At 31.4% G+C, this 19,118-nt stretch overlaps 1 protein-coding gene across 3 annotated transcripts in view; it reads left to right on the top strand.

Annotated features, from left to right (window-relative positions):
• Positions 1-19,118, top strand: part of LOC132707281 (probable nuclear hormone receptor HR3) — a 231,046-nt gene that overhangs the window by 99,001 nt on the left and 112,927 nt on the right. The gene's annotated exons all lie outside the window — the stretch shown is intronic.

Genomic DNA, 19,118 nt, shown 5'->3' on the forward strand with positions numbered 1-19,118 from the left:
ATTTCCAAATTGAAAATGACAACACATTCGTGTTCAGGACTACCTAAAAGTAAAAAGACCAATGACCAAAGTTTTAACGTTTTAAAAAAATGATATTGTAAACCTTGTAAATAACAATTATTTTGTATGTAATTTAAAGATATTAAAAATTTTAATTATACAAATTTCATAAATAATGATAAAAAATACTTTTTAACGGATACTTATTAATTATAATTATGAGTATTAGAAAGGTATAATCTAAACAAAACTAGTGAATTTGACAGTCGAATATTCGCTTCTCCATGGCAAACTTGGTTTTACGAAGTTTTGGTATTTCTGCTGAAGCAATAGGCAAAACAAGGTTTTTGTGCATTTTTCAGAGACCCATCCAACCAAAAAATTATCAAAATCAAACCATAAACAAAGATTTTACAAGCGGGACACACTGTATATACGCGTGTTTCCATACTTCACCCGATTTCTGTAACTACGTAAGTAGATTAAATACTTTGAAAATGAACTGACAAATCAAAATTTTCGTATTTTCGGCAAAGAAAAAGGAAGAACAACTATGTTTTTTTTTTATTTCGATGTAGCTACTAAGTGGAAACTAGGTTTTTGAACCAACAAAACCAATTTTAAAACATTATGTAATCAAACGAAGTTAAATCAAATAATAAAATAAACATCAGAGATAATCTTTATTTCGCACCTACTTGGAATTTGTTTCAAGAGTAAGTAATCTTTTGTACAGGGTGATAAGTTTAAGAACACTTCAATTGCAATGCAGTTGCTTTAGCCATACAAGTGTGACGATTTGTTGACATACCCCAATTGGGTGTTTTCTTAAAAAAAACGCCATAATAGCCGTATTGATTTAAAAATTAAAGCAAATTCACCTTTTTTTCTGCAGTATTTTAAGTTCTCTCATTTGATTGCACATTGTCCCAAATTGTCTTTCAAAACTTATGTTAAATACTTCGATCGAATTAAAATACAAAACTTTGTGAAGGACAACTTTTCAAAATGGAAGAAGAAAAACTTCAGCGCAGTAAAAAAGAAATGTCCAAAAACAAAATGAATTGATTGATTTGATAAATATTTGATATACAGGGTGTTTTCCTTAAACTAAAAATTATTCTTACAATGTTCAGTCATTCGTAAAGAAATTTAATTTCTTAATTTTTTTCAATCACACACACTAAAAGAAAATAAGAGATGAAATCTGCACATAAATGGGGACCACTGACTGTCAATGAATAAATAATATTTTGATTAATTAAGTCGCCACTGCACTGGTTAAATAGGGAACTTTTTTTTGTAAAAAATAAAATATCTATCGAAAACAAAATATCTTACCAAATATTACCGACCAGTGTCCTTCAGAAAAAACAATATTAGAAGACTGTTCTTTTTATTTGTTATAGAAATATACTTTACGCTTCCAAAAATTTCAATAAAAAAATAAACGGAAAAATGGAAAACCAATCTAACAGTACATTAAAAAAAAGCATTGGTAAAAAATAAAAGGGATATATCGCGTCGCATTACGCCAAAGAACAACAATCCGGCAGTGCCAAAATATCCGCGACAGCGGATATATTTTTGCGTGGGTGAAAGTTGACTTAAAGTCCGGATATTGCGCAACGAAACCAGACGCTAGGAGGAAAGTAAAGAAAGTGTAACATCTTCTTTAAGCTTCATATTGATTTTCCGACGACGCTCTTGTCGGATGCAACGCGGAGAACCGAGTCAAATGCCTTCGTTTATGCAAACGGCAGCTTTTGAAAATCTTGTGTACCGGATGTCCCAAGTTCACACATTTCCTCCTATTAAAACGAAAAATATAAGTGTCTAACATTTTTGTATAAAGACAACACACAATACAGGGTGCCCAACTAGTTATAGATGGGACTAAAAGAAACAGTTTAAGTTTGTTTTTCAAATATACAGGGTGATTCATACATATGTGGGAAATCAGTTATTTCGTTTGTTGTTGTTGTTGTATTTAACATTTTTTTCTAAAATAAATGAGATATATTACTTTGACACACTATTTAGACACCCTGTATAAAGTAACCGTACTTTATCACGTTCTCTTTTTGCGATATGTCAACATTTAGGAAAATTGATGCCGCGTTTTGCATAAATACGTGAATCTGGAAAATTACCAAAGTAATCTTCTTTACGCACATAACCAAAAATTGGGCACTAGGCCGATTATCGTCATCCGTTACCGATTATTCTAACGAACACAAAACTTTTGCATCTTTTTCTCTCCCTGAATTTGATTTAACCTCAAATTTTACAATAGAAAAAGACGGCTGGTTATGGGAATTTTTGCTGTTTTCGGTCAAGCTCTGAAGAAGCCAACAGGATGATTGGCGAAACGTCAGCAATTTCGACTAAGCAAAAACCGACGCAGGTTTTTCAACAGACAAGCTGAATTAATTTAGTAAACTCAATTTTATTGAAAAAGTCATAATTAGTTTTGATTAATTATTTCTAGGTTCCTAATGAAATATAGGCCTTTTTATTTAAAGCAATGTATTTGTTTATATTTTTCGTTATATATAAAAATTGTTTTTCAACAGAAAAGCTGAATTAATTTGGTAAACTCCATTTTATTGAAAAACTCATAATTAGTTTTAATAATACCAAAATATGGGTCAATATTGGCCCTATCTTGGAAATCAGAGTTTTGTAGTTAATTTTTTCAAAGAAACTTCCACAGGGTTCTGTAATACTTTTTACAATACTTCTTGATACTTCCTGCGTCGGTTTTTGCTGATTCGAACTTGCTAACGTTTCGCCAATCATCCTGTTGGCTTCTTCAGAGCTTGACTGAAACACCTTACCTCTGCTCTTCTCTCTAATAATTTCCACATTAAAGATATTAGTTGCAGTCAAGCTCTGAAGAAGCCAACAGGATGATTGGCGAAACGTGAAGGTTAAAGAGTTTTTTTGTGGAAAAATTGGATAAATCAATGTTTTTTTTTTCTTCATAATGGTTTTCAGGAAGACGTTTCAGAAATTAGGTAAAACCCTTTTAATTAGTATTCTTATTATTACTAACATGTTTTTTTAAGAACTTTTCTCTTTAGATCCTAATTTTATACATTTCCATCTTTTTTGTTTGATTCTACTCTGTTTCTCATCTTTGTTTCATTAATTGTTTTGTATGTATCTTTGCCCAAATTATTTTATACATTTCCCTTTGGCCAAAGTGCTTTTGCATTATGCCAAATAAATTAAACCTGTGCACATCAACAGATAATTTTAATTCAAAATTACAGGAATTACGTTCTAGGGATACATTTTACACACTTAAAAAGTTCGAAGCTTTCATAGAAATGTTTTAATCTTTTTTTATTTGTAACTCTGCAATTTTACACTTTCGTTATAACCAATCATCATCAATTTTTGTTTAACCTCCGTCCGATAATAGTTAAAAGTTTCGTCTCGCACCGATTTAAATACTCGGGTAACGTTAAATTATCCGAGATCGGTGTCATCGCATCGTGTGCGGCTATCGAGTTTCAAAACAGATCGCAAGACAAACAGGATTAGCGTGACCTGTACCGGGTTGAGGTAGGCTATGAGCGAATTTATTTTATATTGTTTTCTGCCTGCCTATTTATTTATAGAACGGGAATCGATGTTTTTCGTTTATTATTCGGATCCGTTTTACTCTGTCGGGATATTATTAGGAAATTGATACGGTTTGTTCGTTTTAGATTGGTAGAAGGTTAATGCGCATCGTAAACTGGAGAAACAGAAGCAAGTTTATTATTTAAATATATATATATATACATATATATATATATATATATATATATATATATATATATATATATATATATATATATATATATATATATATATATATATATATATATATATATATATATATATATATATATATTTAATATATTGCGAAACATCTTTTTCTAGGGTTTTCAAACGTATATAGCTTTAACCAATAATACTAAAAATTCTGAAGAATATAATATCGACGACAACCGATGATAAAACCGATAACAAAGATAATAATAATGAAAATATAACGCGAAGTAAATGGGTATGTGTTTTCTATCGCATTAAAAATAAAGTCTGCCGTGCGTTCAGTTGATTTCGAAAAAGTTTTGGATTTGCTGTAACTATAACAAGGTAAAGAGAAAATATAGTTTTTTCGCAAAAAGAAGTGTAAAAGAAGACACTAACAATTTTAAGAACAAGTTATTATGTATGTAGTACAGTCTACGTTAATCGGACTTTACACACTTTCATTTCTTGATGAAAATGTGCCCACAAAGGTTGGCTTTCGTTTCCAGTAAAAATATTCTCTTGCACTCCCGTACGGGAGTTGCTATAGGGTGAAAGAAAAAAGTTTTAAATATCTGTTTTCTACTTTAATCGAAAGTTTGACACAGAATTCTAAAATGGATCTCAAAAAGTGGTTTTCCATTAAAAAAGAGGAACTGCTTTTTGTACCATTCTGTATATTTTATGTTTACTGCAAAATAGTGTATTATGCAACAAGTGCGGTAAACGACATTCGACTCATTAGTTTGTATTGCCTACTATACTTTTTCTACGGGTACATTTTCGCAAAATAACACGAATACATTCACTGACATGAGCGTCAGAATTGACAAACGTCAAAATTCAAAGCGTGGGAAATATCTCCGAAAACATCCGATTGCTCCCAAACCCGTGCGGTAAATAAAACTGACGTCGTAAAGTGACGCTTCCCGCACGCTAGATCGGTGTGTAATTCGGTATTTTACAAACGGGAGTAGAAAAACACTTTTACACACACATAAACTTAGTTTGTAGTACTAGACCGGGTAAATAGAGATAAGAAAATGTACCTATATGCCCTATTCTATTCTACTCTATTCTTTTCTGACACCTTAACGTGTTACACGTTTCTGAATCATACCTTAATAAGTCTGCTAGAAAATCATTAATCAAAAAAGTAGCTGAATTCAACTTTATTTTTATATCAATTGAAATGATATAAAAATTTTGTCTTATTTGAAATAAAGATCGAATATCTGATTTTTAAATGATTTTGTTCCATATTTTAGTCGTTCACTATATAAAAATCACTAAGGAACCGCACCAGAGTGCCCAAATTTTCGCATAGTTTTTCTCACATGTTTGCCTGCGACTTGCGTTCCAAAAACAAAAAATAATAGTCTCGGATCTGAGAAAAACAGTGGATGAAATAGGAAAAGTAAAAAATTTGACGTTTGGGACGTAATAAAAACTACGTAAATCTGTCAAAGGGCTTGACAGATTTAACGCGTAATCGTCGCCGGTTTATGTAATACGTATTCAAATCATGACACAGATCTCAAAAACAAAATTTCCAAATTTGTTAATAATGTACTGTTTGAAGAATCCTAAACAATGTTATTCCAAAATCATTAACCCAAAATCGGAAAAAATATCCGAACAATGGGTTCTAACTCGTTGCCTTTCGCTCGAAAGTTTATTATCAAAAAGTGGGAGGCATCACATTAAGTTTGTCTGATTCTATAAGAAATTTTAATAATAAACATATCGTCTTTAATTGAGAAATGTATATATTTTCCAAATAGGTAGATGTCACGTCCCTGTGGGGTAGTTTCACAATATGCAAAGATTAAAATGCGTATATACTTTATAGTAGGTTAATTCTTATGTATTAATTTGCGCACAAACTTACAGGGTGTCTAAATAATCATAGGTTCAGAAGAAATGAATTAAGAAATGAACTATAGTAAATGGAAATTATTTATTTACTACCTGTCTGGCTGATTTTTTATATCTATTTTATAAAAATATACTTGAAAAAAAGTATTAAAAAATCTCAGAACATTTCGAAAATGTACATGTAATATAAGTAAATAAAATGGACATAATAATAATAATAATACAAAAATACTTACATCTTTGCGTAAACTATTTTCAATACACATTTTGCCAGAGGCAACGTTTTAAAATCAATATTTATTAAAATCTCCATTGACTAAATTCATTGTAGCTTACGTATTTATGCAATATAAGATATTTCAAGTATCAAAAATCATAACACAGGGTCAAATGAATAAAACTATCCCTTAAAAGAAACTTGAAATCAGAATTTTGCAAGACAATATAGTTAGACAAACCGTCAACTCAACTACAAAAAATTAAGTCCGTAAAACGTTTTTTGTCCCATTACTAATGTGTTTTGATAAAAATTGTTCCAGAATCATTGGACTGGCTTCTTTTTGTAACTCCCCGAATAGAAAAGAGTATATCAATAGAAATATTGCAAAAGAAGAGTTCCGGAGGGACCGCGTCTCGAGTATCACCTTATCTATGACCTAATTTCGGCGAATTGACTTCGACTATTAGGCCAATTGGCCGGGGTCACTGGTGTTGCTGAACCCGTTTGTTTCTGTATACAGTGCCGATTTGATTCCGACGCTCATAGTTCTATTGTTGAGAAGGATCGTGTGTTTATGGTAATTACTTCGCATAAACTTGAACCTATATATACGCGTATACACGAAATTGCACGTTGCGTTCGCCATTTTTATTCTCCGCCCCTTTATTTTCCTTCAATAATCGATATAATCACCGTCATCGCGAGGATAATTGCAATTCGCAATTGTACTTATAGATAAATAGACGCTAGATTGTTATTGCTCAACCGAAAATTAAGTCTGTGCATTCACGGTGCGTGAGCGGTGTTTTCGGTGGCTTATCTGCAGAGATTTTTTTAAAATAATTTCCACTAGATGCAGATTTTATTGGAAATTCGAATTTCCTTCCTTTTGCAGAATGACTGATGGTTTTTACTATTATTAATGTTTTCCGTACTTTATGTAAAACTTCCTCCTGCGTCGGTTTTTGTTGACTCGAACGTTTCGCCAATCAGTCTGTTGGATTCTTCAGGGCTTGACTGAAACTCAGTTTCTGTGAAAAACATACAAACGTAACTATTTTTGAAAAAGTAACTATTTAATATATTTAAAAAAAATAATATTAATTTATTACTGAAAAATAAAATTTTTACCGTTCGCTGCACTTCATGCAAACAACGAACACACCAAATGTCATAAGTACAGCAAAGCATATGTTACTTGGCTTTGCAATTTCTTTGGCACACCCTATATACAGAGCGTCTGCTTTCATTTGCGTACAAATTCGCAAAATTTTTACTTATCGAGCTAACTGATTGACTACACAGGCCAACAACTTTCAAACCAAAAGTTGATTTTCATCCGATATTTGATTCTGTCTAATTTGAATTAAATAACAAAGTCTCAAAGAATAGTTAAGTTCATTTATTTTTGGAAAATCTGTTGGCCGAATAACTTTATTGAGTGGTTTTCTTGTTCCATCGACTTTGATAACTGCGCTGCATTTTTTTTTGTATCTTGGCGGACCGTCTGACCTTGCTCCTCAACCACGGCATCAACATTCTCAATTTCCATCTAACACGTTTTCTACAATGTCTTTGTAATTTGGAAATTTGTTGTTGTTGTGAGAGAGCGGAAAATTATCCACGTAGGTATTTAAAACATGCTCCATCTTTACTGAAAGCTTTAAAGTTACTGCTTCATCAGTCCTAATTTGATATGCAACGGTGGTAAAAGATTTTTTCTTGGATGAATAAGACCAGCGTGTAGAATATTTTTTGATCAATGTTGCTTTCTCTTTCTGATGTCCCATTCACACACAAAAAAAACAGGGGTACTCTTCCACAAACACGAACCATCGAACTATAGTCCTTGAATTTGATTTGAAGCACAGCAGCAAGATTTGTTCAAAACTACGCCAGTTTTTATTAATCATTAAGTCAAAAATGTTGAATGACAAAAAACGTTGTTTCTCTATTAGCTTAGTCCAATAATATGATAAATACGAAATCACAAAATCTTTGTTGTTATTTTTGTTTTAAAATAGTATATTATGCAACAAACATACTATACTGTGAGAGTCGGGGAAGAATCAATCTTTGTAAATACTTCTGCCCAATCAATTAAATCATTACGTTTTTCGAACATTTTAGATGTCGCTGTTTTAAAAAATAAAATATGTGATGATGATGATGATTGTGATGAATTGTTGATTGTACTTGAGCTTTCCCAGGTTTCAGAAAGTAAATAATTTTTCATGTTGAGTCCGTGCAATCAGTAGTATCAACAAATCGACATCTTCCCCAACAACGACAGTTGTATTTGAACTTTTCCGTTGTTCTATTGCTATTTCAATTATAAGGACATCAGCATCATTATCAGCTTGTTTTATTGAAATACCAGCAGATATAAATTCTTCACATAACATTGAAATGAAGCGACAGTTATTGGGAGTATTTGCAAGAAATTGTTGTTGGTTTGGTAGAACTTTCATAGATCGATCAAAAATGATATTAAAAGGTGAAGACGTCTTTGTAGTCCGTTGTTCTGCAACTTGAATATTTTCATATGATTGGTATAACCATCAAATACAATCGTACTGTTATGACCAAAATGTCCACGAATCTGGTGAATGTATTCGTGTTATTTCGAGAAAAATGTATAGTAGTTGCGTTAATTTTTGGAATTGAGATTTGAAGAATCCCTGACGCCGACTAACGAAATTAAACGAAAAACCGATCTATTTAAGTTGAGTCACGAAGAAATTTTCTACACAAATGTCTACGAAATACCGTTACGAGTGCCGTGCAACACTTATTTGCAAATGAATGGTGTTGCGTTGTACCCAATTTACCAGCAAATTTTCCAGTTGGTCGGCGTCGATTTTCAAGTATTTTGACACCGGTAATTAAATATTTTGATGCTATGTGCACAGACGTTGCGCAAATTGCATCTACCTATCTGCAGGGGCGCCCGGGCACTGACGACGACAGGCTTTTCGCTTAGAAAAATGACGTCATTTCTGAAAAATTGGAATTTTGATATCTATTTTTTTATTAAGATAAAATGTGGCTGTTTCCTGAGTCACAGGGCGTTTCTTTTAAAAATTTGGACATTATGCTTACCCCGTTATACTTCATAATTATTTAACGTATCTTTGTCATACCAGATTATGCTACCAGAAGCGTTTCGTTGGTTTTCTCCAAATTCTACGCCACTGGAGGGAAATTGTTATTTTCATATTTTATATACGGTGTGTCGCATTTAAGTTAAGAACTCCTCTTATATTGTGGCCGTCTAAATCGATATAGATATGAAGTGTTTGAGTTTTTTGATATATATATATATATATATATATATATATATATATATATATATATATATATATATATATATATATATATATATATATATATATATATATATATATATATATATATATATATATATATATATATATATATATATATATATATATATATATATATATATATATATATATATATATATATATATATATATATATATATATATATATATATATATATATATATATATATATATATATATATATATATATATATATATATATATATATATATATATATATATATATATATATATATATATATATATATATATATATATATATATATATATATATATATATATATATATGTTCGAAGTGTTTTCTTAGCGCGAGCATTGAAGATGCCAAGTGAGATTTTAGCGAAACGTCTGCAGGATTCCAGTCGTGTCATCACATTTTTCCATCCGTGAATCAATACGTGAGAATATATATATATATATATATATATATATATATATATATATATATATATATATATATATATATATATATATATTCATTCTCTGTACGTGCCCATACCATATAAGTTGTCTAGTTTCTATTCGGTCAGTGCTGGTATGTATTCTCCCTGTTCTCCTTCGTATTTCTTCATTCCTGACGTGTTCTACTCTCGACACTTGGCATGCTCTTCTCAAGAAATCCATTTCTACTGTGTCGATAACTTTCTTGTCGTTCTTCGTCATTTGCCAGCATTCTGCGCCGTACGTTAAGATAGGTTCCACAACTGCTTCATATATTCTAATTTTCGTACCTATGTTAATACCATTGGACCACAACAAGGAATTAAGCGCTTGAGTTGCTCTTCTTCCCTGTTGAGCTCTATTTTGAATGTCTCTTTTTGAATTACCTTCTACCGTTATGACGCTTCCCAAGTACTTATAATTTGTAGCTCTTTTTATTTTTCTAATATATAGTTCAGGATCTTCATCTTCGTGTTTTCCCCCTACTTTCATATATTCAGTCTTCTGCATATTCATATTCAGTCCCCAATTCTCATAGTGTTCTTTCAGTTTTCTCAGCATGTAATCTACGTCGTCTTCATCGCAAGCTATAATCACTTGATCGTCTGCAAAAAAGAGGCTCGTCAAATATTTGTCATCTAAATTTACCACCATACTTGCTATTTTTTCCCTCCACTCTCTTAGGGCTTCATGAATATATATTTTGAATAGAGTAGGGGACATGCTACAGCCTTGTTTTAATCCTTTGTTCACTGAAAAACGGTTCGATCTATGTACTCCCGTCTTGATTACACTCGTCGCATCTTTATATAGGTTCCAGATGGCTCTCACATATACATTGTTGAGTCCGGTTGTCATTAATACTTCAACCATTTTCTTTAAGGGTACCGTGTCATATGCTTTTTCAAGATCTATAAATACTAAATGGGTATTAAGTTGTGGGATCTACGTTTTTCCATTACTTGTCGCAAGACAAATATATTATCTATACAGGATCTTCCCGTTCGAAAACCGCTTTGTTCTTCTATTTCTTGGAAGTTGTCTTCTATTCTTCTTTTGAGTATTCGACCGTACAACCTCCCCATTGAGCTAATAACCGTTATGCCTCTGTAATTATGACACAACTTTTTATCTCCTTTTTTACACACAGAGCTAATATATCCTAAATTCCAATCCTCGGGTATTTGATCTCCGTGTATACATTTATTGAATAGTTCTTCTAATAGTTCTAGTAATATATCCGGTGCATTCTTTATTAACTCTATATGATTATTGTGATTTTATGTACATGATCGTCTATGTTTATGTTTATACCGTCCATTTGGAATTCTGGCCTATTTTCAGTTAATAGCGTTTTATAATACTTTCGCCATGTTTCTACCCCAATTACGTTTAATTTACTAGTCTTCTTTGTACTTTTCCTTAGATTCTTTATTATTTTCCATGCTTCCGATACTCTTGTGCCGCCCATGAATCTACCTACTTCTTCGCATGTGTAGTTCTGCGTATATCTCTCTATCTTCATCTCTTTTGGTGTTTAGCCTTCTTCTTCTCTTGTTCTCTCCACTTGTTTTGTCCGCCATTCTGGGTTGTTCCGCTTTTTCCTTTTGCGGCCCAAGGCTTCTTCTGCTGCCTCGTGTATATATCTTTTTATGTCGTTGTCTCGCTGTCTGTTCCTTTCTTACTCCTTGTAGTTTGTTAGCTAACCTTAGTTTGTATAAAAATTGTGTAGATTCATCTCGAAAACTCTCTAAGTTATATCTTCGTTCGACTTGTGTGTTATTATTTTTTCCTCAATCCTCTCTTTTTATGTTGATTTTTCTTCTGTAATTTACTACTAGTCTTCTAAACTCCGATATATCCTTACGTCCAGATTATTTATTCTAGTAGGTTGTGTCCATGTGAACCTGTGGATGTTTTTATGAGGAAAGAAGCCATTCATAATCTTCAACGACATTCCCTGGCAAAGCTCAATTAAGCGTTGTCCATTGGAATTATTTACTTGTTCACCATATCTGCCAACTGTTGTATCGCCCTCCTTGCTGCCTGTACGTGCATTTAGATCGCCCATAATAACTATTTCATTACCTTTCTTGATGTTCATTAATGTATCGAAGAAGAAGATTTGTGATTATAAGTTTATTTTTTGTTCGATAAACTAGTGTTCCGTGTACAGTAGAAAGCGATGAGAATATAAGATTAGATTATTGTTATTGGACCCAAAGTAATTTTTTAAATGACAGCGATTTTCACCAATGGTGTGTATCATCTCAAAATTGTAGATACTAATCCGGAAATAAGTTGTAAAGATCGATATTCCCAGAAAGTCAATGTCTGGTGTGGGATTCTGGGAGACCTTTTTTTCTTTAACGAATAATTAAATGCCGGGGATGCTCTAAAATACATTGCTCTCAATGTTCACAATTCGTCAATGGTTAAACCAAAAGAATCCTTTTGAACCCTGACCTCCGAGGTACCCTAATAATACGCCACTGGATTTTTATTTTTGGGGAGTGATAAAAAATAAAAATGATGAAACAACGTCCAGAAGTCGATATGAATTTTATGGCAGAACAACAACATTTATACTATGAAAATAATTACTTTTTACGAAACATCTGGGTTCGTCCTGCGTCGATTTTTGCTGAGTCGAAATTGCTGACGTTTCGCCAATCATCCTGTTGGCTTCTTCAGAGCTTGACTGAAACATTGTCAGCAATTTCGACTCAGCAAAAACCGACGCAGGAGGAATCCAGAAGTTTTGTAAAAAATATTACAGTGGCCTGTGGAATTGTGAAAATAATTGTCTTAATTAGTTTCTTATATTTAATCAGATATTTAACCAGATACCTACAAAAAATTAAATAATTAGTTTTTCTTGTTAGCGTCCTTTATTTTACTGAGGAATTTAAATGATATGAATTAGATCATTAAATTGACCACCTTTCTATTGATTGAACAGTAATTTATCAAATAAAATCAAATTTTCATTATTTGGTGTGTTAACTAACTAATGAAAAAATTAAAAATGCGTCATAAAGTTTGGTTGTGGGGTTCTAATAATTTTCTAACAACTTTTCGAGATAACTAATTCCGTGTGTCTTTAACGCAAAGCAAAATGTCCAAAATTGTTGACCCTTTTTAAAATTTAAATTTTAGCTAAGTAAACTATCAACCCGCAAAACTTCAATTCTATTTATTTTGGTAACCGAAATATAGGAGTGCCTCCATCTTCAATGCGACACACTCTATCAGTAATATACATCTTTATTTGTAAGGATAAAGCCGTTATTTTTCAAGATAATTAAAGTTGCACTCGTATTTTAATGGAAACTTTAATTATGTTTGAGTATTAACAAAAAAGCAAAACGTTTCTTATGGCAGTTTCTTGCAACGAGTATTCAACGAGTGTTCAACACTTAAAAACAAATTCTGGTTGTCAAAACAATTCTTTTGTCACACTGTAAGCAATAGAGCCATTTTAATAGCATAAATGCATAAAATTGGTTTTTATTTTAAATTTTGGATGAAAAATAATAAATATGAGTTTGTAAAATCTTACAAAATGCCTGAACGTGGTTGGCACGGAAAGCCTCATAATATTATGAACTAATTTTCAAACTATAGCATAGCTAGATAGCAAAAAAGTTATATAAAATTAATAAAACATAACAACAAATTTATAGAAAGGATAAAGATGAATCGGTGATAAATAAATCAAAATAAGATCACGTCGGTCTTCAAACAAATAAAATGTTTCGTCTTCCAATGTTCCTGATAATTCTTAAATTCATTTTCCAACAATTAGCGTCAGTTGCTTGAAAACGGTCCCGACCAAATTGTAAGTTGGGATAAAAAGAAAATTTATCTAACAAAATAAATAAAAACTAAAAGTTCAGATTTTCACGAAATTATATGTTTTCACATGACAATTGTTTCGACAATCTGAACTTTTAGTTCTTATTTATTTTGTTACGTGGATTTTCATCAAGTAAAAACCACCTTAGTTCAAAATTTATCTAAAATAAATTCTATTAAATAAACCTTCACAAATCATAATAATCATATAATTTTCATGAATCACTTTTGAAGAGTTTTTAGCAAAAATTATGCGTTCATTTTACTATAGGAAAGTAGAGAATTTTTAAACAAACCGAATTTGTTCATTTTTCTAAACTTTCAAACGGTGTAAACCGTTTAAGTGTATTCTGATAACTTTAAAACTCAAATCGATAGAAGAAAATTCGTCAATTTTAGTCCCCCCCGCGGTAAGCCCCAAAACAGGAATGTTTAATTAGATTTATCGTTGACACACATTCGGGCGTTTTTTTTTTGTTTTGTTGCAATTAATCGTTTGGCGGCGTCGCCTTGAAAAGTTCATTAACCACGCGGACTCCACTATTTTTAGTTTTGCAATTTTACGCGCGTTACGACATCGAAAAAGGGAAAGCGACATTTTTAATACGAAAACATAAATTTCAGGTAACTCGCGGATAAATTGCGATAACCTTTTTTTTCCACGTCCTTCGTGTGGCAAGACGAGCGGCGACGTACTTTTCATAATTCAGAAAATGAAGGTCGGCCCACACACGTAAAAGATAATGTAGAGGAGGGTGGGGCAAGAAGGCCCACCTCAAATAATTTTTTTATATTATATATATATATATATATATATATATATATATATATATATATATATATATATATATATATATATATATATATATATATATACATATATATATATATATATATATATATATATATATATATATATATATATATATATATATATATATATATATATATATATATATATATATATATATATATATATATATATATATATATATATATATATATATAATTGGAGCGTCTTGGACAGGTAACATGCTTTGAGCGTCACCTTCGTATGTCCTTCCCAAAGCCCGCCATATAGCGCCAGTACACTTGATAAACATTAGGGCGTCACTGGTATACGTTTTTCCATATACTTATTCGCTTTTAAAGCGTCAACAGCGTTGCCGCATTTGTTCTTGCAATAAGTGCCTACATTTTTTAGATATTCTCGACGTTCAACTTGTAACGTATTTATATGAGCTCCGGTTAAAAAATCTCTCCGCATAACATTGTGGATCAGAGTTTTTAGAGTCCGTAGGATATTTTAATTTTTTTGTTTGGAAGCATTTCAATTGTTTTTTACGAATTTTTCTAATCTATCTGTCAAAAGGAAAGAGTTGAATTTTAAAATTAAAAACGGTATAAAATTTTTAGAATGTTTGAATGTTTTAGAACCACAGAGTGTTGAAAATGAAATTTAGCAAAACTAAATAATTTTTCTAAGAAAATTCCAGAAACTACAACATCCTATTGGCTTCTTCCGAGTTTAACTGAAACTGGCTCGTATTTTATTTACTCTATACCTGCTTATATATTGTTTGAGGGGTGGAGCAATTGAAGGAAGGGTATGAACAAACGTAATTTGGTCTTTGACTGATAGAAGAGATTTTTGGACATGTGGTAAATCTCGTTTTGACTTTATATTTCTTAAAAACTTTTGATATGTTATCAGTAATTTTTTGAATGTGAGAGTCCGAAAGCAACCCTACACTTGCCGTTGTTGTTCCTTACAACCAAAATATCCCTGGTCACATATTAAAAGTTAAGAAATATAACGTGAACTCCGGTAAATCGAGTTTAACATTTTTAAATTTTAATTAAAATTTTCATTCTGGAATTGGGACATCCAATTTTTGGAGTCTATTTAGATTTATAAGCATTACTTTTTATAGTTGAATAGCAGCTCACTTCAAAGAACACAACAATCGAAAAGTATAATTTTTAAGAAACACTAAAAACTAGTCAACGAAAAATGGAATGTTTTGTTGGTGCGAATAAGTATTTAGTATAGTTATTAGTTTTTGGTTTTTAAAATGAACGATTCAGTAATTAGACACGTTTCAGTTATCTCAGGTGGCCCCTAATGAATGCACCAAAAGCCAATCCTAAATTAAACTCGCAAAAATAATGATTTTGAGCCAAACGTGCTCTAGGAAAATATCGCTCACTGAGTGTTAAAGTTTAGTTATCGACAGTTTCTAAGTTGATATGTAGAGAACTTTCGTTACAGTTAAGTGGTATAATGACGTTATTTTATCACTCATCTCCCCAAAAAATCGGCAACAATGCTGTGTCACTAACTTTTATTATTAATTTGATTTGGGTATATACCAGGTGATACAATTTGCTAACAAATATTTTTATTATCCCTATGGCATATTAATCAGTGGAAGTAAGTTATTATTCAGTTTCAAAAAGTATCTTTTACTTTAACTTATGCAAGTCAAAGCTAATATCAATGTGAATGTGTTCATTTCTTCATTGAAGATTGAAAAAGGGAGAAAAAACTAATAGTGAATTGCGTTTCGGCAGCTGGACCTGCTTGCCGGAAAGCCGAAAGAACGCTCGGTCATACCGGTCGCGTACTTGCGGATCGTATATTTAAAACATCTGAATTTTAGGCAAACGTTTTGAGAGAATATATTACAATAATTTATCCACACACACAAGTAAAATACCGCTTTCGATTGCTTTTTAGCGCATTAATTACGGACCACCCTAGATGGCAAATTACACTATTTATAAACTATTTTGTATGTATTATTTTATGATAACTACCATTTTTTCTGTCATTAGCGCTTGGCCTATTCTGGTTATTATATTTATTCTTGTGATTTCACACATCACACAAACACACACGCACACACACATTAACTATTGAAACTAGTACTGTTCCACAAAAATATTATTTATTAAAAAAAAAACTAAAGCTAGAGACAAAACAAAATAAAATTTACAATTCCTTCATCAGTGATCTATCCATCTATAAAAGCATTTGCAAACAAAAAAGTTGCGATTTTACTTTAAACTCCTTTTTTTTATATATTCATTTTGAACGAAGGCTTTGATTTTTGGAAAGTCTTTATTGTCGAACAGTCCTGGATATTTTTCTTTCAGTGCTAAACATTCAAACTATTTGGGAGGATGACATTTTTTTTATATGTTTGGAAAAGTAATGAATGACTTCCCTTTTTTCTCAATTCTCAAGAAGCAAATTTTGTCCTTTCGCTTGGTGTAATTTATCCGATGTTCCCATGCATTTTTTCCTGTGACGCCAAAGCTGCTTTGAGGCAAAAAAACCTTTACAGTTTGTGCAGGGTAATATTTTTTGGCTAGATTGTTGTTTTCTAACAGGCTTCTGAAACACGCTACTATTTAAAAAGTTGCCTTTTCTTTTTAAGAAATTCAACAATTTTCTTCTTTCAGGATCTCTAGCTGACAAAGAGATAATTTTCTGCACGCTATTTTCAATACTATGTGCCCCTACATACATGTCGAGCAAAATTTAATAGATAGCTTTCAGAATACATACAAAAGTCCTTTTTTTGTGTTTCCTTTCCTTCTTTCCTCATTTTGCTTAAACTCTCCCAAATTTTGTAATGGATTGGATTCAGTGATTTGATTTAAGCTTTGTCGAGAACCAATGGAAGTTACCGCTTCTTCGGTATCTACAAAAGAAAATAATTATTATGCATGTTACTGAATTAATTAGTTACTTTTCAAACGGGAAAAATAAAAAATTTAGCGGTTTTAAAATTTTAGCCAAACTTTGGTTCTGTTATGTGCAGTAAAAGTTTTAAATTGAATTAATTTGCTAATTGTTAAATTGGTTAATTTGTTTAATGCTAAAAAAACTTAATTGAATTTGTAGATGCTGAATGCACGTTTGAAGTATTACAGCAATTAAATAGCCTAAATGTTATAAAATAGAACTAAAAAAACATGCGTCTACTTGTTAGTGAAGTCGAGATTCTGGAAAAACTTTGTCTATTATTGATATTTTAAAATTGTTTTAATTTTTATTAATTTAAAATTCCGAATATTTCGATTATAGTAGCACTTTCCATATATGATTGGTTACGATATGAAAGTATAAAAAAAAAAAAGATTTTTATTTATTTATTACAGCAGTTGGGAATATACGTTCTTTGCGTGTAGATCGGAGTTTATTTTATCTTTTAAAAGTACCGTTCATACAAGATGTTCAGAAAAACAATATTTTTGAGCACGGCTAAGATTAGAGTAACACAGGTAAGCAAAGGTGTACTTTTGGAAAATAAATGACAATTTTTGCAGAATTATTTCTAGTGTCTGTACAATTTTTTTTTCCAAAATTAACCATATTTTTGTGTATTCTGTATACAATTTTAATACAAACTTTTTGTTTTAGGTGATTTTGGGTGTGCTTGTGCCACCCGCTTTATTTATAAAAGACCAAATAACTTTTCATGTTTTGGGGTTTTTCTACGTTTTTCTATATAACAATTTGTTGTGTTCAAAATATGAAAGCTGCAAAGTACTGCAAGCTAAAAGCAAAAACCGAATAATTCTCTATATTTTTTTCAATATGCGGGTGCCATATGAAAGTGGGAATACGCTATAACTTTTAAAAACTTTTAAAACTTTCAATTTTTCGACAGTAGTAATTTTCAATTTTTGAGTAGCACACCTTATAATTTTTTGAAAGTTACTATTTACCGAGCCACTCGGTGCTGGAGAAAATTCAATTTTTTTTTTTTGCTTGACGATAACAAATTCGTCGTAACCGGCACTTTAGAAAATAAGTTCAAGGAAGGAAGGAAAGAAAGGAAGAAGAAAACTAAAAACGTTTTCACACACACACACACACACACAAATAGTTGTGTACTTACCAGACCATTTACTTAGAAATCGCTCTTGTTCGTTTCTATCGGTGTCTTGTGATTGATATTTAGGAATTTCTAAAATGTCTAAACAATCACTATCAATCTTATTACGAGCAAGTATTATAATTTTGCTACTCCTATTCGTTCTAAAACAATCTAGAAATAGAACAGAAAAATGCCAAAAAATCACGACAATTTGAAAAGTCCTCATACTGGAAGGAAATTATACGTACCTACCACCTATTCGTCTTTATACTTGACGCTTGCTACACTCAACGCACACCAGAACTGGTGAAAATAACCGAAATAATAATATAAGTTAATAATGACGCTTCATACGCGAATAAGTATATGATTAAAACAGATTTGTATATCTTTTACCCTTAACATTGATGCCAAGATGTGTGACGCTCTAGACGCGAACAAGTATCCATACAATATACTCAATGTAAATATACACATAATCTTCGGTAGCGCCCCGCACGGTCTACGCTAGGAACTAAATTATACTTTTCACATTTATTCAGTATTAATTATGGCGTCTTCGGATTATTCGTTCAATCGGCTTTTCATGGTGTAACAGTTGCGTTGGCAATGTTAAAACATCGCTAAAGCTTAGAGCGTCAATATACTGACGCTC

Source organism: Cylas formicarius, unplaced genomic scaffold, assembly GCF_029955315.1.
Source record: "Cylas formicarius isolate icCylForm1 unplaced genomic scaffold, icCylForm1.1 PGA_scaffold_10__41_contigs__length_53128322, whole genome shotgun sequence".
NCBI classification, from domain to species: Eukaryota; Metazoa; Arthropoda; class Insecta; order Coleoptera; family Brentidae; genus Cylas; species Cylas formicarius.